Genomic DNA, 24470 nt, shown 5'->3' with positions numbered 1-24470 from the left:
TTTACATGCATACAATGCATTTATTCAAATGTGTAATCTTATATATGAGAATATTCCAACAAATGCATTTGCTGTACTTATTTGAATAAGCAGTTGGAAAAGGATTCAAATAAATAATTCACCACTTTTGTTTAAATCTTACAGTATGTATTTATATTATGTATTTATTAATATACAATCAGAACACTTTTTAGTGTAGAACCAACTATTTTTAAAAGATTAAAGAAACATAATGCGGATCATGAGTCATACAAGCCAAGACTTTTTTGTATTGAGGTTTAATAGCTAGCAAACTTTCAGAAGGAGGTGGAAGTCCTGCAGGACAGAGAATAAAATCATTTGTGATTGGAATGTGTTTCTTTTATTCCACCTAGTTTATCACAGTATAGTGGCCATTTTAATTGAATCTCAAAGCACTTGTCCAGAGGTTTTCTTTGTTTTTTGTTTTTTGTTTTTTTTCTTTCTTACTACCATATCTGACAAGATACACACTTCTGGATTATGCTATAATATAGAACGCAAAAGGATTTTATTATTTTAAAGCTACACACATGTAAATCTGGTTAAGAGTATTAAGACAATCTCATTTAAGTCTACCTTTATTTCTAGAACAGAGACTGGAGACCAACAAAAGACTTAAAAGCACAAAAAATAACATTACATTTTAGCTTCAGTCCCTGGAGATATTTTAGGAGATTAGGGAGAACCTTCTAGTTAGTCTATTTATACTTGTCTCAGTTCTATTGTATGCTGTTTCCTTTCTCAAGGTTTTCATTTGTTTGTTTATTTAAGGATGTGATGGGTTGGCCTAGAGGAAAGTAACTCATACTTACGTAAGAGAAAAATTAAATTGGAAATCGCATAAATTTTTAAAAGAAATTTAAATTCATTTTACCAGTGTAAAAATAATAACTACAGGCACTTTTTCATTTGTGGAATGACTGAATAAATGTCACTCTCAGCCTTAGTTTCATCGTTCATAAGCTGTGAATAATAACATCTCTCCTTGAGTGTTGTGAGGATTATATAAGATATAAATCACTCGGTTGTCAAATGCTTTCCGAACAATGACTAATAACAATATTGCATTCCAATTTTCTAAATGTGAAAACTGGGTACCTGGACATACTGCCAAAACTTGGTTGTTGGTCAGGTTTCAGGAATCACCTTTCCCATTTTAATTGATTAATCTGTTAAAAGCTTGACTGTGCAGACAACATTGTTTTCACAGACAGTTCATCCTTCCACCCAGGGATGCTCCCCTGGGAGTCTGGATGGGGAGAGGAGTTCAATAAGCAAAAGAACTTACTTTTGTGTTTTATGTTTACAAAACAAGTCACAGCCCTTATTTCCAACTTCTGTAGTCAGTTTGTGAGACAGGTATTAGAAGCTTGGCAATCACGTCGGAAGGAGGGAGAAGGCCACTCACCGTGCCCGCGCGTTTCCGTCCTGGACCCGCGCAGAGCGGGAGAGAGATCGACCAATCGGAGCGCAGCTTGGGGGCTGGTCCCGCCCCTCTCGGCCGAGCCCCGCCCCTCTCCCGTACCGCCCTCTGGGAGTAGGGGTGTGCCGCAGGCTCGTCCCGCCCCCTCCTCTGAGTGACAGGACCGTGGACAGCAACAATTCCAGCCCGACACGTAGTTTGTGGGCCCTTGCGCTGGCTGAGCTGAGGTGTGTGTGTCCGGCGAGCGCGAGGGGGCTGGGGAGGCCCTGCCCGGGAAGCTCGGGGTCCGGGACTGAAAGCGGGTGCACCTCCGCAGAGGGCCCCCAGTGCGTTTAGGGGATCCTTGATCCGCCCCTGGGAGCGGCCTTGGGGGCGGGCTGGGCGGAGGGGGCTCTGGACGAGGAGGAACCCGGAGCCTGGGAAGCCCAGCAGGTTCGGTGATGGCCTAGGGACCCCTTCCCTGCGAGCAGGGAGCCCCTGTGGGGGAGGGGACGGAGGGAGCGGGATTCCGGCGGTGGGTGGGCGTGGCCGCCGCGGTTGCTAAGGAACGCGCGGTTCCCGCCCTGCCAGCGTGTCTGGCGCGGGCTGCAGGGCCTTGGAGACTTAGTCCCACCCGCCTCCCCAGGCCTTCCACGAGCCTAGGGATTGGCTTCCTTGCGCTGTCAGTCAATTCGCGTCCGTAATTGCACTGTCCTGCTCTTTGGGTCTGTAGCTGGCGCTCAGGCCTCCCTCTCTCCTGTTACTCCTCTCTACACTTTTCCCGCCTCCCCTTCTTAAACGTACAAGTATCTGCAGACCAAAACACTTGCGGGGAAGGGCTTCAGGCAGCATGAGGTGGCTGCGGGGGTTGGTTGGGGAGGATGCCTTTTCCTGGTGCTTGGTGAATCCTTGAACCCACACGGTGTCGGTGTCCACGTGAAAGACTAGGAAAAGGAGGATAGGAGATCTGATTTCTTCCACCCGGAGTTCTTTTTAATCGCTGCTGCCAGTTTGAACTCAATGAACTTCTCAGGAAGTTGAGGCAGTTCATTATTGGACAGGCCCAAATACATGATCTCTTAAGTCCCTATTGTGGAGAAGGGTGGTACGAAGCGTATAAAGCCCTCTTTTGCTTCACTGGCCCATATTTAATGATTAACTATGAGGTGGTAACCACAGATAACCATTTCGGATCTCTGCCCCAATCAGCTGGCCCCAAGTGATTGAGCAGAAGCGTCATTCCAGAGAGAAAACACAAAGGGAGCTAAAGGTCTGCTGTTACTTCCTTCTGCTAGGTTTACTGTATAAATTCCCCAAGAGGGAAGCTTGTACTGCTTGCTAGCACTGGGAATATGGCCTAGAAGTCAGGAATCTGGCAGAGTTAGGAAATATTTGTCCCTGGGCAATAACCCTTATAACTGTTCTCTCATCTGTAAAGTGGAACATACTTATGTGCCTTTTATTTATAAAAAGTAAGGAGTAATAATTGACTGTGAAAGTGTTATAAAAGTATGATCCACACAGTTGTAAATATTGACTACAATATTAATGTATCCTTTAGTCTTATATGATCTCCTGTTGATTCTGTGTGTGTTCTGGTTAGGTAGTACCTGAAATGTCTTGCACAACATTTTTTTTTCCCCATTGACATCACTAGGTTTTTTCAAGTATATACATAGCCTAAAAAAATTGGAAAGGATTACCTTCTAATTCAACGATGAATAACCTTTTTAGTGTCATATACCACTTTAAGAAGCCAAGAAAAGCTATAGACTCTCCTCTTAGAAAAAGACACGGTTAGAAGCATATGTGGATAAAGAACACCTGTTTTCTTCCATCAATTTCTTGAGGGTTTAAGACAGTTACTCTCCCAACTTGCCTCATTCCAAAGAGTGACTGAGTAATTTATATCCAAAACTCCTTGGCTCGGAGCAGAGTTGTCTTTTTTCTTTCTTCCACAAGGCATCTTACCATAGTTTACCTTAGTTCAAGGTCTTCAATCAACCCTTCTTCTTTTTTTGGTTTTTAACAAACTTGAACTAGCAATCCTCAATAAATTGCTGCAGTCTTTCAAAACCATGTAAACCCTATTTTATTCCAAATGCCCTTTGATCGGTCTCTTAAAGAATACTCTGATATTTAAGCAAGTGAAAAGAGAAATTATTATCAAATATTTTGGGAAAATGTTAAATCGTATTTTTGAGATAAATATTAAATATGTAAACTTTCTCTTCTATCAAAGTCCATTTTGGACCAAGAAAAATTGATTACTTGTAGTATGTGCCAGTAGAATATTAATTATTCCTAGAAATCTTTCCTTTAACTTAAGTGAATGATCTTTTATAACATTTTAATTTCCTGTGGCGAGAGAATATTGCGTTCAGTTCCACTTTGGCTCTTTTCCTGATTTCTGTATTAAAATGGAAGGCTGTAAATAGCGTTCTTTTGTTTGCTAATGTACCTTTATCTAGCTTTATCAATAAAAGTAGGCATCAGTAGTAGATACTATCATTAGGTAGAGAAAACACTGAAAAGGGAAAAATATATTTCTTTTGTAATAAACATCAGAGTATCTAGGAACACCTGTCATTTCTTTAGCACTTGTAATTTTATTCCAACTGTTTAGTGTTCGACTCGCCCAGTTTTTCCTCGACTCACTTCATTTCTAGTGGAGAAACTAGAATAAAGACAAATTGATTAGAGAGAGAATGGAATTAGAGTTTTTAGGGGCTCAATAAATAATAGCTCTTTTCTTCTCTTGAGTTTGTAAAGAGACAGATGGAGTTTGCAGTGTCAGCTTCATCACTAGAGAGCTGATTGGATACAGTGCCTTCAGTGAGAGACTAAAAACGAGTGCCCGTACTTCCTTCTCCCTTCTATCTCCACCCCCTTTCTCAGAACCTAGACTTCAGTCCAATGAGAGAAAGTTTCAGTTTGCAGAACAGATGCACTTACTGAGAACTGCTGGTCTGGATGATCCCCAGCAGAGAGGGAGGAAAAAGAAGATATACCTCTAGTGTTTACAGCTTTATAATAGGTTATCTCTACCCACTGGAATAATAGGGAGCAATGGATTTCAGCCATGGACCACTCAACTCCTCTGCGAGGAAGCTGTGGATACAGAGTGGGATGTGAGGCCAGGGCTGTTAAACTAGGGCTCTTCTCTTTATCTGGTTGGTATCTTTGGGCCATTAGAAATGTGTAGGGTGTTCTTAAATTGTTATAATATCTTGAAGTGACTGGCTTTTAGGACGCTGAAGTTTAAGGATGCTAAATATTGTATATTGTAGAAGTCCACCAGCACAGTGAAAAATTTCCTTCCCCTATTCCAATGCCAAAATCATCTCCAAACTATCCTAGGGGAAGTTCCTCTGTCTGGAAACATGAGACCAGGCCAGATTTCCCCTAGTCTTTGTTCATATGTACCATGTTTTTTCTTTTTTTCTTTCTTTCTTTTTGTATTTTTAAATTGAAGTACAGTTGATTTAAAATATTGTATTAATTTGAGGTATAGAACATAGGGATTCATAAATTTTATAAGTTATGCTCTAAAGTTACCGTAGAACATTGGGTATATTCCCTGTACTGTACAATATATCCTTGTGGCTGATTTATTTTGTACATACTAGTCTGTGCCACTTCCTCTCCGACTCATATCTCGCCCCTTCCCCTTTCTCTCTCTCCCTTGGTAACTGCTAGTTTGTTCTCTGTGAGTCTGTTCCTGTTTTGTTATATTCATTCGTTTGTCTTATTTTTCAGATTCCACATATCAGTGACAATACACAGTGTTTGTCTTTCTCTGTCTGACTTATTTCACCAAGCCAAATACCCTTGAGGCCCATCCATATTGTTGCAGATGGCAGAATTTCATTCTTTATGGCTGAGTCATATTCTATTGTAAATACATACCCCATCTTCTTTATCGATTCATCTGTTGAATATGTACCATGTTTTTGATATCAGTAGATTTGGCTCTAAGTATGAAGGTCTTAATAAAAATACTGCTTAGATGATAGTTATTTTTTGTTATTCTCTCAGAATGACTGAAATGATATTCATGGAAAATAGTGACACATAGTTTATCATATTTGATCGCCTTAAGGTTGAACATATCCTTACTGAAGATATGAGGATCGTAAGGTCCTACAGCTAAATCTTTTCACATCTAGTGTATACATTTAGTCCTTTCTTATATGGCAGAAGTATTAAGGTATCTTTGCAACAACAGAGTGAGATAGGTATATGTTTTCATGAAAAAGAAAAGAATGACTTCGTAGCTTACGTTTTAGTTTTGAATTGTTAAACAACAAAAATAAAAAGATAAGTGCTCTCTGCTCAGTGCTTTAACAAACTCTGTTTTGTTCAATCAGAAGGTGGAGACAGTTCCATAAATGAGAGGGTCTTATCAATTGCATGGTTTTCAAGCCATTGAACACGGAGAATGACAGCAGAAATAAAGCTGCTTGATCCTTCCATAGTAGTAGTGTGCAAGTGACATAGTTGCAAAAATAGACCAATTAGATTGAGCAACTTAAAATTTTGGACCAAGGGAAGATAGTTTAGTCCAAAAAGCATTTTTTACATACTTTGAATTTAAAAATATTCAGTTATTGAGAGATGTAGAGGAAGAAATTATGTGACTACCTGTGACAAAATCCTACTTTATAACCTACCCCAGGTAGCAGGTGCACTGCACTGAAAGTCTTAGACTTGGCTCTGGCAGTAGATGTACTGTTTGTTGGGCTTTCGAGAGTTTCCAAGCATCAAGTTCCTTACCTGTATGTAAATATAATGAGTTGGAGATTTTTGGTTTTCCACCTTTTTTTTTTCTAAGGAATATTCTTGGGTATTATAAAAAATTGACATTATTCACAGTGATTCATTATAGTGCTGAATCTTTCTGGGCAGGAGCATATTAAATTTTTTTTTTTGTCCCTGTGCTATACAATAGGTCTTGTTTATCTATTTTCTATATAGTAATTAGCATCTGCTAATCCCACCTCCTAATTTATCTCTCCCCCACCCCCTTTCCCGTTTGGTAATCGTAAGTTGGTTTTCTATGTCTGTGAGTCTGTTTCTGTTTCGTAAATAAGTTATTTTCTTTTCTTTCTTTTTTTTTTTTTTGGTCACATCCTTTCAATGACCCTGCTCAGTACAGGACAGTGCAGAAGGCAGCCGTGTGATGCCACACGCTGTCTGCAATCTGCTCAGCCAAACTGGCCATGCTATAATAGTCTGTGAAGAGGCTGTCATAATCATATATTAGATTCTACATATAAGTGATATCATAAATTTTCCTTTCTCTTTCTGACCTACTTCACTTAGTATGATAATCTCTAGGTCCATCCATGTTGCTGCAAATGGCATTATTTCATTATTTTTTATGGCTGAGTAGTATTCCATTGTGTGTATATACCATATCTTCTTTATCCAGTCATCTGTCAGTGGACATTTAAGTTGCTTTCATGGCTTGCCTATTGCAAATAGTGCTGCAATGAACATTGGGGTGCATGTATCTTTTCAAATTAGAGCTTTTGTCCCAGATATATGTCCAGGAGTGGGATTGCTGGATCATGTGGCAACTCTATTTTTAGCTTTTTAAGGAACCTCCATACTGTTTTCAATAGTGACTGCACCAATAAACATTCCCACCAACAGTGTAGGAGGGTTCCCTTTTCTCCACACCCTCTCCAGCATTTATTATCTGTAGACTTTTTGAGGATGGCCATTCTAACTGGTGTGAGGTGATACCCCATTGTAGTTTTGATTTGTCTTTCTCTAATAATTAGCAACGTTGAGCATTTTTTTGTATGTGTCTGTTGGCCATCTATATGTCTTCTTTGGAGAAATATCTATTTAGCTTTTCTGCCCATTTTTTGATTGGATTATTTGTTTCTTGTTATTAAATATTTATTGACATTAATTTTGAATGCCTCTATAGAATTTGACTAAACCTATATCCCATTTTAGGTCTTGATTTAGTTATATAGTGAAAATAGTTTTCCAGATAATATTGTCTCACATTTATATCAAACTTTATGTTGACACATTATTTTCATAAAAATGGTCTTGTTTCATCCTTACAATAATCTCCGTGATACATGTATATAAAAGTGTTCTTTCTGCATTTTACAGATTTAAAGTCTGTATCTCAGATGAATGATCTGAACACGCTCTTCCCTATAGAGGAGAATGAGGGTGCTGTGTGATTATGTAGATTTGAGTTCAGATCCCTGCCCTTTTCCTGGTTAACTGTGCATGCTTGGAAAAATCACTTAATCATTAGAAAACCCAGTTGTCCCAGTGGGGTTAATTTTACTTATTCCACAGAAATGTCTGATCATATATGTGACATGCTTAACACAGCAAGTGGAAACTACTAATATTATTATTACTAATATTAACCACCATCATTAATAAGGATCCAACACCCTTATTTTCAAAATCCAAAAGTTTTGCAAAATTATTTTTCCCAAGTTTTTTAGCAACTCATTTGAGGTAAACCAGACTTGAAGAAAAGACAGGCAACTACTTATATAATATTTATTTTATAGTAGTTAGTGTCAATATTGGTAAGATTTTGGTATGAAATATTGATATGCTACCCCCAAACTCTTTTAGGAGTGTTATGTAATTATGATAGATATGGGACATACTGCCTTTCTGTAATCTCCAAAACACATCTCCAAGACACATCTGCCCAAACTGTTTAGATAAGTGCTATAGATCTATATTATTATGATTCTTCTACTTTAATAACAGCTTCATTGAGATACCACTCAAAATGATAAAATTTGTAATTTTATCATTTTAAGGTGTGCAATTCAGTGATTTTAGCATATTCAGAGCTGTGCAACCATTGCCACTGTCTAATTTTAGAATATTTCCATCACCTCAAAAAGTATTAGTTACCCCCCATCTCTTTTGCCCTTACCCACAGCCTTAAGTAACTGCTAATCTATTTTCTGTCTCTATAGGTTTTCTCATTCTGAACATTTTCTATAAAGAGAACAATAGGAATGATGCATTAATTGCACTTTTGCAAATAGCTTCTTTCACTTAGGATGATGTTTTCAAAGTTCCTCCATGTTTTCTTTGTATAAATATTTCATTCCTTTTTTTGTTGGAATAATATTCCATTGTATGGTTAGACCACATTGTGTTTATCTAATCATCATGGATTGTTTTCACTTTTTGGCTATAAGGATAATGCTGTTATTTACTTTTGTGTACATGTTTGTATGTGAACATATATATATATATTTTTCTCTCGCATATACACTTAGGAGTGAAATTACTGGGTCGTATGGCCATTCTATGTTTAATCTTTTGAGGAACTGCCAGTTTTCCAAAACGGTTGTACCTCAGTTTGCTTTCCTACCAGCAATGTATGCAGGTTCTAGTTTCTCCACATGCCCATCAACACTTCTTACTGTCTGTCTTTTGGTAGAGTGAGATGGTATCTCGTTGTGGTTTTGATTTGAATTTCCCTAATCACTAATGATGTTAGGTATCTTTTCATGTGCATGTTTACAATTTGTATTTCTTCTTTGAAGAAATATCTATTCAAATCCTTTGCCTATTTTAAAAATTGAGTTATTTGTATTTTTACTCTTGTAAGACTTCTTCATATATTCTGTGTATTTGACCCGTATCACTTATATGATTTGCAAATATTTTCTCCCATTTGGTGAGTTGTTTTTTTCACTTTCTTGATCGTGTATTTTGGAACACAGATGTTTTTAATTTTGATAGTCAAATTTACCTGTTTTTATTTTGTTGCTTATGCTTTTGATGTCATAACTAAGAAAATGCTGCCTAACACAAGGTCATGAAGTTTTACGACTGTGTTTTCTTCTAAGCATTTTATAATTTCAGCCTTTGTATCTAGTTTATGATTCAGTTTGAGTTAATTTTTGTGTGGTATGAAGTAGGAGTTTAATTTTATTCTTTTGCAGCATCATTTTTTTTTAAACAAGGACTATGCTTTCATGTTGTGACTCTTGACCTGAATTATCATTATTATTTTAAAATAGCCTAAAAATTTCAAGCTATCTTTTGTTGAAATATAGTTCACATACAATATTATATTAGTTTCAGATGTACTACATAGTGATTTGACATTTGCATACATTATGAAAATATCACCATAATAATTCTAGTAACCATCTGTCCCCACACAGAAATATTGTTGGCTGTATTCCTTATGCTGTACATTACATTATTGTGACTTATTTATTATATAACTGGCATTTGTATCTCTTAATCCCCTTCACCTGTTCCCCCCCCCCACCTCCCTCCCATCTGGTAACCACCCATTCATTCTCTGTATCTGTAAGTCTCTTTTCATTTTGTTTTGTTTGTTTTGTTTCCTGGATTCCACATATAAGTGAGATCATGCAGTATTGCTCTTTGTTCATCTGATTTATTTAACTTAGTATATAATAACTTCTTGATCCATACATGTTGTTGAACTTGGCAAGATGTCATTTTCTTAAAGGCTGAGTAGTATTTCATTGTGTACGTCCACAAAAACAACACACACACACACACACACACATACACATATATTTTTTATCCATTCATCTGTTGATGGATATTCAGGTTGCTTCCATATTTTTGCTATTGTTAATGATGCGTCAGTGAACTTTGGTGTGCATATATCTTTCTGAATTGATGTGCTTTCTTCAGGTAAATATCCAGAGGTGAAATTGCTGGGTCATAAAGAGTTCTATTTCACTTTTTATTGTTTTACTTTTTTTTAAAGTATTTTTATTTTTTTAGACTCAAGCTTATTTTTCATTTTGGATTAACCACTCTGACAACATAAAAAGTTCCCTGTGATCTCACATACCTCAAAGAGATTAAGAGGATGTGATGAAATAGTGTATAATTGGCACTTACTTTTTTATTGAATTATAATCAACCTAGAACACTTTGTTAATTCCTGGTGACAGCATAGTGATTCTATATTTCTATACATGTCAAAATTTTCACCATGCGAAGTCTAGTTACCATCTGTCACCATACAAAGATATTGCAATATTATTGACTATATTCCCAAGGCTGTATATTTCATGCCTATGAATCATCTATTTTGTAACTAGAAGTTTAATCTCCATCACTTATTTTACTCATCCCCCACAACATGCTTCTCCTCTTGGCAACCACTTTTTTGTTCTCTGTATCTATAATGCTGTTTTCTGTTTTATTATGTTTATTCATTTGTTTCTTTTTTTAGATTTCACATATAAGTGAAAACTTACAGTATTTTTCTTTCTCTCTCTGACTAATTTCACTTAGCATAATACCTTCTTGGTCATCCATGTTGTTGCAAAAGGCAAGATTTCATTATTTTTGATGGCTTAGTAATATTTCATTGTATATATACCACATCTTCTTTATCCGTTCATAGATTGCTTTCATACCTTTTGTAAATAATGCTGCAGTGAGCATAGGGGTGCATGTATCTTTTGGAATTAGTGTGTTTTCTTCAGAAAAATACCACACAGGGGGATTTATGGATCATATGGTAATTCTGTTTGTAATTTTTTGAGAAGCCTTCTTATGTTTTGAGTTGGGTTTTTTTTTCTTTGATGTTGAGTTGTATGAGTTTTTGTTTATTTTGTATATTAATCTTTTATCAGATGTATCATTTGCAAATATCTTCTTTTGTTCAGTAGGTGGCCTTCTCATTTGTTGATAATTTCCTTACCTGTGCAAAAGCTTTTTAGTTTAATGTGGTTGTATTTGGGTTTTTTTGCTTTTAATTTCCCTGCCTGCAGAGGAAGATCCAAAAAAATATTGCCAAAACTGATGTTAACAAGCATACTGAGTTTTCTTCTAGGAGTTTTATGGTTTTGGGTTTTACATGTAAGTCTTTAATCCATTTTCAGTATATTTTTGTAGTGGTGTGACAAGTAGTCCAGTGTGATTCTTTTGCATGTAGCTATTCAGTTTCCCCAACACCATTTACTGAAGAGGATTTCTCCATCGCATATTCTTGCCTCCTTTGTTGTAGATTAATTGACCAAGTAAGTGTAGGTTTCTTTCTGGACTCTGTTCTGTTCCATGGACCTGTGTGTCTGTTTGTGTGCCAGTGTCATGCTGTTTTGATTACTGTAGCTTTGCTGTTGTGTAGTTTGAACTCAGAGAGGATGGTATCTCCAGCTGTTCTTCTTTCGCGAGATTGCTTTGACTACTCAGGATCTTTTGTGTTTTCATACCAATTTTAGAATTATTTGTTCATTTGTTAAAGAATCCTTTGGTATTTTGATAGGAATTGCATTAACTCTGTTGATTGACTTGGGTTCTATAGCCATTTAACAGTATCAATTATTTCCATGAGCAGGGTGTATTTTTCATTTGTTTGTGTTGCCTTCAATTTCTTTTATCCATGTCTTATTGTCTTCCCCTTCACCTCCTTGGTTAGATTTATATCTAGGTATTTTATTCTTTTTGATGAAACTGTAAATGGGATTGTTTTCTTAATTTCTCTTTCTGGTAGTTCTTGTTGGTATATAGAAATAAAACAGATGTCTGTATATTAATTTGGTATGTGCAACTTTATTGACTCCATTGATGAGTTCTAGTGGTTTTGTGGTGGTGTCTTAAGATTTTCTATATATTCATATATATATTTCTCTCTATATAAAAATATATGGTATATTTTATATATGTGTATTTATGTGTACTCATGTCATCTGTAAACAATGACAGTGTTACTTTCTTTCCAATCTGGATTTCTTTTCATTTATTTTTTTCTTTCGTGATCGCTGTGACTATGACTTCCAATACTATGTTGAATAAAATTTGCGAGAGTAGGCATTCTTGTCTTGTTGCTGATGTTAGAGAAAACGCTTTCAGCTTTTCACCACTGAGTACACTTTAGCTGTAGATTTATTATATATGGCCTTTATTTTGTTGAGGCACATTCCCTCTATAACCACTTTATTGAGAATTTTTATCATAATTGGATGTTGAATTTTGTCAAAAGCTTTTTCTACACCTAAGGAGATGATCATATTATTTTTATTTTCAATTTGATAATGTAGGTAGGGTGACACATTGATTGATCTGTGAATATTGAATCATCTTCCACCACTGGGATAAATCCCACTTGATCGTGGTGTATGAGTATTGTTAGATTTGGTTTGCTAATATTTTGTTGAGGATTTTTACATCTATGTTTATCAGTGGTGTTGGCCTGGAATTTTCTTTTTCTGTGGTGTCTGGTTTTAGTATCAGAGTGACATTGGTATTGTAGGGTAAGTTTGGAATTTTTCCTTCCCCTTCAATTTTTTAGAATAGTTTAAGAAGGATAGATGTTAACTCTTCTTTAAATATTTGGTAGAATTCACCTGTGAAGCCATCTGGGCTTTGACTTTGTTGAGAGTATGTTTTTCTTATTATTAGTTGAATTTCATTACTTGTAATTGGCCTGTTTATATTTTCAAATTCTTCCTAATCTAATCTTGGGAGATTGTAAATTTTATAAATTTATCCATTTCATCTAGGTTTTCCTTTTATTGATGTATAATTGTTGTAGTAATCTCTTATGAGCCTTTGTATTTCTGTGGTATTGGTTGTAACTTTTTTATTTTTTGTTTTTTTTTTTGGGGGGCCCTCTTGTTTTTTCTTTTTTGATGAGTCTGGCTAAAGGTTCATCCATTTTGTTTGTCTTTTCAAAGAACTAGCTCTTAGTTTCATTGAGCCTGTTGAATTTCTCCCTGTGTTCATCCATTCTTCTCCAGAGTTTGGTGAACATCTGTATGATCATTATCTTGAACTCTTTATTGGATAGATTAATTATCTCCACTTTGTTTGGGTCTTTCTTCTGAGGTTTGTCTTGTTCCTTTATTTGGAATGTATTTCACTGTTGCCTCATTTTGCCCAATCCACTGTGTTTACTTCTATGTGTTAGATTAGTCAGTTACATTTCCTGTTCTTGGAGAAGTGGTCTTATATAACAGACATCCTATGTAGCCCAGCAGCATGCTTCCCTCAGGTCAACAGAGCTATATGTCCTACGGGTGCCTCCTACATGGGCTGCATGTGCCGTCTGTTGTGGTGGGGACCACTATCATGACCAAGACGGTAGGTGAGGGTGGTCCCATCGAGGCTGGCTGTGAGGCAATGCATGGTGGGGTAGCTGTGGGTCTCCTAGAGGGTGGAATGAGTTTCCCATGCCATTGGTTTTACAGCCTGGGGGACATAGAACTGCTGCTGGCCTTTTGGTGGGTAGGATTGGGTCCTAGCATGGTTGTCCACATGACTCAGGTGGGCACTGGGCTGATGCCAGCCTGCTAGAGACCAGGGGCAAGTCTCTGGGTGGCTGTCCAATGGCCCCTGGAGGCTTAGGTCTGTTGCTGTCCCACTAATGGGCGCTAATAGGCTTGAAGGAGGATTTGAAAATAGGGGTTGATAATGCCACAGTCATTGCTGTAGAATGAGCTTCCAGAAATGGTTGTTGCCAGTGTCTCCATCCCCAGGAGAAGTCCTACTTGCCCTCCTGCCTCTCTGGGAGGCTCTCTGAGATCAGCGAGTGGGTCTGACCCAGGCTCATCTCTGACTACTGCCCCTCTTCTGGGACTCAGAACATGTGCTATTTCGTACATGCCCTTTGAGGGTGGAATGTCTATTTCCTATAGCTCCCTGGCTCTCCTGAACATAAGCCCTGCTGATTTTCACAGCCAGACATTCTAGGGGTTTCTCTTCCTGGTGCAGGACCCCCCAGGCTGAGGAGCTTGATGTGGGGCTCATTCCTTGGGGAGATCTCTATGATTCTGATATTCTTTTCATTTGTGGGTTGACAACCCAGGGAAGGGGGTTCTGACTGTACTGCATCTCTGCCTCTCCTATTAATCTTGTGGTTCCTTCTTTATGTGTTTAGTTTAGTTGTGGAAAATCCTTTATGCTAGTCTTCATGTAGTTCTTGTAGAGAGTTGCTCTGTAAGTGGTTGTAATTTTGGTGTGTTCGTTGGGAAGAGGTGAGTTCAGGGTCTTTCTACTCCACCATCTTGGCCACCTCTGCAAGCTATTTTTAATGATGTGATTAAAATTAGTAAAACTTGCATTCTCAAATACTTGGAGTTAAATTTTGAGTTGATGTTCTTATTGTTAGGCAGCAGTTTGGGACCACTTAAATTTGATGCTCTTATTTATGTCAGAGCAATTGCAGCATAAAAGCAGAGATAAGTTCAGTGCCTGGCACATGATAAGTATTCAGTAAATACTTACTGAACAAAAATGAATAAATCATACATTATTTGATTTTTTTCCTTGTTGCTTTTTTAATGGGCATTTGGTTTGGGGAGTAACATATACTTAACAATTTATGGTTGAATAAGTACAATTATGTTTATAGGTCAACTTGACAAATTGTAATAACAGGAAATAAATTCAAATAAATCTCTGCATTGATATTCAAGTGGTGCATTTCATTCCTGTATCCCCATTAGGATCTCTTACTACTTTTCAGATAATCACCACACAAAGACCATTCTTAAAGTATGATCTGCAGAAATAACGTTACTGTTTATTACAATCAGAGGGGATCTTTACTTAGATAAATTTGGGACACTTTGGGTCAAGTAGATGTAAATAGGCTTTCCTATTATAGGACTTCTCAGAGCCTTTTTATGAAACTGTACCTTGTGTAAAGGGGGCATAGTATGCAATGTTTTTCAAGTATGTTGGCTGTAGAAACTTAATTTGAATGAACGTGTAACAGAGTTAGCAAACCACAAAACAACATTTGGAAAATGCTACCACAGTGATTTTATTTTGTGGACATTAGGGAACTGGAGATCATCCATTTAATATTTCCATATACTCTGTTTTGAATTCCAGTAAGAAAAAGAAACCGAGTGTTATTATTGGTATCTGGAATTGAATTTGCCAGGAATGCGAGTGCAGCTTCCTCAGTAAAGATCTTGCCTTTGGAAGCATCCCACCCCTTGGCAGCTCTCCAGAGTTCAGACTTGGCAGCCTCAAGGACACAACACAAGGTGCGTTTATTTGATTTAACATTTGGCAAAAGGTGTTTTGACTTGTGGTATGTTTTCTTTCACTTTGTTTTTCTTGTTTTGGTTTGTTTCTGGCAATGAACTTGAGTTCGGAATCTGGTTCTTTCTTATGGGAGGCAGGATTACAATGGGAAAGTGTTTTTACTTGGATTTATTTTGTGATGTTTGGCCAAATCTGAGTAAATGAAGCAAGATCCATAGAACTACAAATCTATATCTGATTAATTTGTTAAATCATTTAGTAGCATTAATTATCTGTGAGGGTTTGTTGCTACAATAAATATTTGATCTCTCTTGATGTTTGATACACTATGATACTTTGGTATATTCCTGTATTTTGATAATTATATATTGGTAAATCAATGTTCCTGCATAGTAAGTAACGAACACATTAAGATCATCATAAAATATTCAACATTGTTTTAAATCTTTCTTGATTAATTGGTACATCCACATTTGACATGTTTTATGGGGAGAGGAAATATGTCATGAAATGGAGAAAATTAACCTTCATTATATCTGTGATCTTACCTTCTACTGTCGTCTTTCACCCCTCTTCTACTCAGAATTCTTCAATGGCTCCCTATTTCACTCAAGATAAGAGCTTAAGTTTTGAAACTGGCCTGTATGTCTCTGCAAGACCTGGCCCCTCGTTACCTCTCTAGTGTCATCTCTAACCACCTTGCTCAGCCATATTGTCTCCCTTGGTGTTCTTTGAACATGCCAGGCATGTGTCCATCTCAGGGTTTTTGCATTATCTTTTCTACTGAATTGCTTTTCTCCCAGATATCTGTGTGGCCAATTTATTTACCTTCCTTTGGGTTTGTTATTAAAAGGTCACTTTCCAAACGAGATCTTACGTGCTCACCGTCCAGATGTCCCTGCTCTGTATTTTCTACTTAGCGTTCATCTTATCTAAAAAACGATCTATTCTATACTTATTTGCCTTAACTTACTGTCGTTATCCTTCACAAGCATAGTAGTTCCTTTTATGAGGGCAAGCGTTTTTGTTTGCTCTGGTTTTACTTTAGAGTAGTCCCTGGCCCTCGATGAGTAAGTGAATGAATGAATGCTTAATTTAGCGAATATTTTTTAAGGACTTGCTATGACCTGTGCTAGTTGATGGGGATACAGGAATGAAATGCACAGTTCCTGCCCTTGGAAGTACAGTTTGAAGGGAGATGGATAATAACAGCAGTATGAATAGAATGTTATCATCACTTGAGGAAGCAGCATTTGAGTCAGACTGTGTTGGGCTCATGAAAGTCTTCCTGAAAAAGGTAACCCTTTGTATCACTCAGAATAGCCCAGTGCTACAGACCTATGCTGTAGGGACAAAAAAAGGCCAACTGTCATTGTCTTAACACAACAAATATTTATTTCTCACATAGACTACATACCCGTAATGTGTTGGTATAGACTCTCAGGGACTGACGATATTGAAGACTGCATCTGAACGTACTTCCACAATCACTGCAGAGGTGGGGAGAGAGGTGGCTAATTATGCACCGGTGTGTTTAGAGTTTTATTGGTCAAAGCAAACAGCTTTATTTCAAATGGGAGATTGTGAAATATAACGTTGCCTTCTACCCGAAGGGAAAGGCAAGTTGGAAGATATGTGAATAGAATTAATGAGTTCCATACCTTTCTACTGTTTTTTTTTTTTTTTAAGTTTTTTTACCTGTCATTCTTTAAAAAAAACAAAGAACTTTGCTGTGGTATAATTCCTGTACAGTTCATGACACATATTTCAGATGTACAATTTGATGAATTTTGATAGATATATATACCCTTCTACTCTCTTAAAGGAGTATAAAATATTTAAATAAAGAAGTATTTGAAAGCATTTTCAGAGAAAGGAAGAAAGTGGGCAAAACCAGTAAGCTGTTATGTAGTATGATCATTTCAGAAAACTGCATGGAATTAGAAGTAGTTGGAGCGCTGTGTGTATGAGGGATAAAGGCAGGTAAAGAGATTAGTGGGAAAAGAGGGTTAGATTATACCATACTATGGGACCAGAACCCTATCGTAAAGGACTTAGGGGAACACTGAATGATATATTGAATTGAATTCAGGGGAGTTTCTTGACTGAGAAATTATGAGGGATTATTCTGGAAGCAGTGTCGGGGATGGCTTTGAGGGCAGGAAAAACTGGAGACAGTTCAGACCAAGTATGGTACTAACGCAGTCATGCTGGTGAGACCCTGGGTGAAGACAATGACAGAGGAGATGGCAAGGAGGGGGACAAAAGGTAAAAGACAGAAGAAATATTTACGGGGTGGGCTCCAGGGCACAGAGGAAGCAGGACGCTTCACATGCTGGCAGGACACAGGACCCTTCTTACACTGAGACCAAAGTAAAGGTTCGGACATGAGCAGTGTTCATGCCTGAGCGTGTGTACATGGATCTATGTCTGTTTGGTGTTGGTGTGAGAGAGTGAGAGTGAATTCGCAGAGTGAGTGAGTCTTACCGAAGGATCTGTATTTGACTTGTGATTTGGGAAACAAATGTGCCCAGACTGAAATGAAGGTGGGTTTCAGGAGAGCCCTGTAAGCTGGAGTGACTGCTGAGTCAGGTGGGAGATGGGGTTGACTCGGGGCTCAGAGTTTGCTGGGCAGTGTTATGTACTTGTATAAAATCAGTTCAAAAATTTCCTGTGAAAATTGCTTTGGGAAGTTCAGTTGCTTTTTTCTTTAAATTGTTTACAGTTCAACAATAATTTGAAAATATACACTTGTAAAAGAATTTTGTGTATGCTGTTTCCATTAGAGGGACCCATGATACATAATTATCCCCTGCCCCCAAATTTTGGTTACTGTGCTAATAAAGACCTAGTTGTTTTATATCAGAGGAAAATTTTCTAAAACTACTGAGGTAGTTATCCAGTGCTTTTATAAAGTTATTTTTTAAATTATAGACAGAAATGTAATAGTATAATATTATAGTGAAGTTTCATTTTCAAAAAGAAAAATAGAGAAACGATCGGAATACTAATGCTATTTTTCTTAAAGGTTTTTGGAAGACATTGGAATGCATTATAATTTAAAAGATATTCTAAAGTTGTATTTCTTGTTTGCCATTGTCTTTTAGACCCATGGTCATTTAAAATATTTGGGGTGGTAATTTTATTACTGCAATTTCAAGTTTTGGCCATTGACAGAACCAGTTTTTCCTAATGTCAGACTACTACTCTTGTAGAAAGAACCATGCTGACTTGCCCAATGCATGTGGTGGGTATAAAAGTGGGAACTGTATTTAATGTCTTATAATAATCTTTAATGAAAAAGAATATGAAAACGAATATGTGTGTGTGTGTGTGTGTGTGTGTATACATGACTGGTACGTTATGCTGTACACCAGAAATTGATACATTATAACTGAGTATACTTTCATAATAATAAAAAAAAAGAGCATTGTGACAGATAGACTTAGTAGAAATAACATTGAGAACTTTCAACTCCTGAACTCCTGAGGAGAGAATAACAAAGAATTGGTGGAAGTGTTGATCTGAGAAAACTCTTTTCTTAGACTGGAGGATAATTTGAGACTTCTGACAAAGCTCAGAGATTCAGTTGTCAGTTTTAAAAATGGGGACTAGGGTTTAAGTTTTTGTTGTTGTTCAGAAGCCTTCCATTTTAGAAAGTAAGTATTTTTTAATACTAATTATGCACATATACTGTAAGCATGTAAGTGATAATCTATTTATCCAATGTTTCCAACACTTATTAACAATAAGACAGCATATGTAATTTAGCCATTTAAAGGTTATCCAAAGGTGCTTTTGTTGAAGCAGCTTAGCCGGTAAAAGAAGATGGTTAGGAGACCAAATAGTAGCAGAAAGTATGCAATTTATACGTAATTAAGTTTTATGTAGGATACATATTATGAGACCATTCTTTTTTTTTTTTTTCTTCTTGGATCTTATTGACTTTTTAAATGAATGTGAGGTCATCAAATTCAGATTTTTTTTTTTGTCTAAAAAAAACCTATTTGGGCTGTGTGGTGCTTCAACAGTGGGTAACTAATTAAGCCAGCATGATGTAATGATACTGACAACATTTATTGAGCACTTACTATGTGAGAAGTACCATATTAAGCACTTTAAATGAACTAGCTATTCAGTTTAATGCTTACAGCAGCCACAGGGGATAGGAATTCTTACTGTACTGATTTTAAAAATGGTAAATGAGCTTAGCTTGGTGAACAACTAAAAAGTGATGGAACTAGAAAGGAAATGAGTTAAAGTAGGAGAGAGTTAACCCACACTTTATCAGGCTCATTGTCTTGTAAAAGATGGAAAACTTATAGTAATATTTTAAAATGCAAAGCATTTTAAATTAAGTTGATCATAATAAAGCATAAAGTGTGGCTGCTTTAAGTGAACATAACAGTCTTTAGGAAAATATCCACTCAAAAATGTGTTGTCTACTGTGTCCTCATTGTTCTAAGTGTTTGGGATTATTTAGTGTACAAACACTTGTGGTACTACGTTCCAGTGGAGGGAAGTCAGAAAATAAACAATAGAATAAATTTAATGTGAAAAAGGCTTGTTAGCATTTTTAAACTAATAGCTGACAGGCCTAAGGTAAAGTAATTTTTCTCTTGCATCCCTGCTCATCTGATTGTTCATACTGTTTTGTAGTGTTTCATCCAGTCATGAAAAGGATGAAATATTTACTGCAATAATATGGTTATTTATCTTAAGTAATTAATTTGAGATTAAATATCATTGACCATTCCTTTGAAGAAATCCCCCCCTCTCCTTTCTCCTTCCACAGTGAAGATGCAGCTTTCCAAGGAAGCAGTTAAGTGTGACTTGTGAAAAAACTCTGTTTTCTATAGTGACAGAGCTACGTGGTCCAGGGCTGAAACAGAATGACAGTGAAGAGTCTTAGGACATATTTTTCCTATAAAGGACACACTGAACTGCAGTCTCACTACCAAAATAACTGCCAGTGCTCATGGTTAAAGATTCAGTCTTATTCTCTTTGCTTGCGATATATAGGTGCGTGTTTACATGCATATGAGAAAAAGAAGAGAGAGGATAAACATAAGAATGAGAATGAATTATGGCAAAGCTCCCTAAGTGCCTTTGTTTTAGTAGCGTTTCAGAATTCTACCACTGCAATTCAGGGAATTGGTTAAACATTTGCATTTATTGTTAAAATAGAGGATGCTGTTTTCTCTCTTACGTCTCTTATTTCCCCTCAAGGGATCTCGGAATTACTGTGTTGGACAAGCCTCTATGTAGCTCTTTCTGGTATACCACTCTGAACGTCCCTACTTGGTAGACCATCTCACATTTATTCTTTCTTGTGAATGCTTTAAGGAGTTAAAAAATGGAAACGGTTTATGAACTTCATTACTGAAGTAGTAATGATGTGGTACAGTGAAAAATTAAAATGTTCAATCACAAGGTCATTAACAAAGAATGGAAAATAATTAAGGGCGAAAGATGAAAGAAGATTTTTAGATAAAATCAAAACTCAAGTATGGAAAGACCACTGTGCTGAGAAAGGCATAGGGAAGGCTTTTGCAGAGGGTAGAATCTTTATTAAAAGAAAAGTCCAGTTCTGTCAGTAACTAGACTTTTGCACTGAAAGAGATAACATGAAAGTCTTTGGAACAGGCTCTAGAAAAGTTTTGGAAAAAGTAAAGATAATGAAAGTGAGAAATGTAGCTTAGCAATAAACAGTGGGGATTATGATGCATTAAGGAAAATGTGGACCAATCAGAGATTGTGATTATGGCCAATAATGTGGAAAAGTTGGAAAACATTTTTCTTCTTTATTAATTGCTTCATGCAGTTTATTCATGGACTAAGGGTTGTTTACTTTCATAAAGTCCCCTTTTCTGATCTGAGCGAAACAGGGCAAGTTTAAAGGCAGGGACTCACAACAATTCAGTCTTTTTACTGCATTCATTTCTAAATGCCTTATTTGAAAGAGAATGTCCTGGTTTATGATTTTCATATTTTTTTCCCTTTTAGAAAGAGGCAGATGGTATGAAAACTGGACTCCCTTATTTAAAGGGAATGTTGATATTTATAACTAAGCTTATCTCCAGAAAGATTTGTTTTTTGCAGCTGTTCCAGGTTGGAAAAAAATATTATATTAAAGCCCTGGCTTGTTTTTCTTTCCATATTTAGGGGGGAAAATCTTCAGAATGTGAAAAAGTGATGTTTGGTTTTAAACATGAATGCAATGTAAACTGTGATTTTTTTGCTCCTATATGTGAATGTTCTGTTGGTGTGCTGTGATGTTACTCTTTTTGTTTCACTGATCTATTTCCTAGATACATCACACTTGAGGCATAATTTGCTCATCATTTTCCCATCATCAAAGTATTCTAGGAAGAGTAGTAGATTTTCACTGAGTTACTCCTTTATTATTAACCAAACTACTTTCTAACTTTTCATTTTGACATTTTAGTTATTTTCCTTCTCCCAGAGTATACGTGTCACTGGGAAATTAACTTTTTCTATTCTTTTTTTATAGTTACATTATTTTCTATGAGATGTATTTTTCTTTCTTATTTTCTGTTCTTTGCTTCTATTTTCAATTATAAGTGCTGCTGCTTTTCTCTGAACTTATTTCCGAAACTTACCTTTATAATTTAATTGAAAATTAATTGTATTTTAGGCTAAACTTAATACATGGAGCTGTATCTCTTTGGGCACATGATAACACTAGAATGAGTATCTAAGCTTGTACATGCATGTAATCTTTGTACATACGTGTTTTGATTATGTACCCGCACGTACACAATTTTCCATAAAGAGGATTTTAGTAATAGGTATATTGATTTACTGTGAATAGATGTGATTATTGATTTAAGTGGAAATAACTTACACAGTTTCCTTGTCAAATTAAAGCAAACCCCAATCTTTATGCAGAGATTACCTTCTTGAATATGAAATATTATGCAAATTATGACTATGACAGACGTATTTTTCCTTTCTAATAATTAAAACTGAAACTTTCATTTAAAAGTTTTTATTGTCTCTCGATCAGCACTCATAATTAAACGATTTAGCTTAATATTGTGAAGACCGGCGTATTGCTTAACTTTGTGAAACCAGCCGTTACTAGTAGCAAACGATTTAATTATTTCCAGAGAGTTTCTGGCTGTTTTCTGAATAAACCCTTTGAACTTCAATCTTCAATTCATAAAATAATCACTCGCTCTCTCTTTAATCACATAGAACATGAGTAACTTTAGTATATTTGATCATTTCAGTTTATAACACGTCTTCTTTTATTCTTCCTTTATTCTTTATGACGATAGCCACAGTTACAAGTGTTGAGAGGAATATGTGAACTCTCTGTTGATTTATCACCTCTCTATCTTATTGTAAGGAACGCATTTCACGAATGAATATTAGTTCATTGTACAAACACCATTTTTTCCTTGCGTGAGTATTTGCCTAATGTGGGTTTTAGTGAAAATTTAAGTGCAATTCTTAAATAAACAAATTGGCATGAGACACTGAAAGCTTTTTGCATTCTGTTACTCTGTACTCTTACCGTGTAGCAAAGCAAGTGATCCTACAAAAGGTATGACATTATGAAAACAAATCTTTTTTTTAACATTTTTTATTGATTTATAATAATTTTACAATGTTGTGCCAAATTCCAGTGTAGAGCACAATTCTTCAGTTATACATGAACATATATATATTCATTGTCACATTTTTTTCTCTGTGAGCTACCATAAGATCTTGTATATATTTCCGTGTGCGCAAACAAACGTCTTGCACCTCACTGCTCCTGGTTTTGCTGTTACTGCAGTATGTTCCGGGTGGATACCTATATGAGCCAGAATTTAAGGACCATGTGACTTGGGATTGTCTGTATTCATTCTCTATTTCTTTAGCCAAGATATCCAAGGTATGTGCTTTTCAAATTCTTTGAAAATAATAAAGATGAAAGGATGTTCTTTCAATCAGTACCTAACACATTGGAATGACACATAAGTTCAAATACAAAGAGCTAGGGCAGAAATCAAATAAGCTTTTTTATTATATGTTATGGCTGAAGGAGATGCTGTGTTCAGTCATATAAATATAGAAGTAACAGTGTATAAAAGAAAGTAAAATAAAATATATTTATAAGCTATATTAAAATAATTGAATTTTCAATTCAGAAAACATTTATGTATTTCCCAGGCTTGTAGCCTTTTGTTGTGAACATCAGTGGTCATTATTCTGTTGGTTCATGGGGAAAATAGCAAACTGCTTACAATAATCGCCCTCTTTTTGGGGGAAATGTCTTTCTAGAGGACCTGATTCAGAGGTGGAATGTTAACTTATCTGAAAGCAGATTTAGTTAACACTGTTGACAATTGTCCAATGGGAAAGAGAGAAAACTTGGCATAGTACTAATGCCATTTTATAGTGAATAAAAATTGATTACAAAATAGAAACCATTTAAATATATGTTAGTAAAATCTAATGACAATTTAATTTCCTAATAAGAATATAGTTTAGGATGGACCTAACGAACTTGACACATTCTTTTGTCTTTAAAAGCAATGACTAATAATAACCAACATGGCTATGTGTAACTCACTGAATAAACTAGGTCACGGATAATTCATTTCCAGGTATGCATTAGTTTTCTATTGATGCGGAACAAATCACCATAAACTTTAATGTCTTACGACAACCATTTATTAGCTCAAGATTTTGTAGGTCAGAAGTCTGGCATGGCCTGAATGGGTTTTCTGCTCAGGGGCTTACAAACCTGAAATCAAATGCCAATCAGGCTGTTCTAGGCTCTGTGAAAGAATCTACTTCGAAGCTCTTATGGGTTGTTGGCCGATCATAGTTTCTTGCAGTTGTAGGACTGAAGTCCTCATTTCCTCCTTGGCTGACTGACCTCCTTCAGGTCACCCTTATTTCTTGCCATGTGGCCCCACCCATCAATGGAGAATTTCTCTTACATAAAATCCCTTTCACTTCATTTTTCTCTGACTTCTCTGGCTTTGACTTTTAGACCAAGATTGAAAATACTCGAATG

The 24470-nt window shown here is 36.3% G+C and overlaps 1 protein-coding gene across 1 annotated transcript in view; it reads left to right on the top strand.

Moving 5' to 3' along the window:
* The first annotated feature begins 1526 nt into the window (after positions 1-1526).
* TRIQK (triple QxxK/R motif containing) overlaps positions 1527-24470 on the top strand; it is a 79210-nt gene continuing 56266 nt past the window's right edge. Inside the window, exons 1-2 of the mRNA XM_045505427.2 lie at positions 1527-1671; positions 15275-15432. The gene's annotated coding sequence lies outside the window, so the exon portion shown is untranslated. The remainder of the gene's footprint in view (positions 1672-15274; positions 15433-24470) is intronic.

Source organism: Camelus bactrianus, chromosome 25 (genome assembly GCF_048773025.1).
Source record: "Camelus bactrianus isolate YW-2024 breed Bactrian camel chromosome 25, ASM4877302v1, whole genome shotgun sequence".
In the NCBI taxonomy this organism is placed as follows: Eukaryota; Metazoa; Chordata; class Mammalia; order Artiodactyla; family Camelidae; genus Camelus; species Camelus bactrianus.
This window is presented reverse-complemented; position numbering and strand designations above follow the sequence as displayed.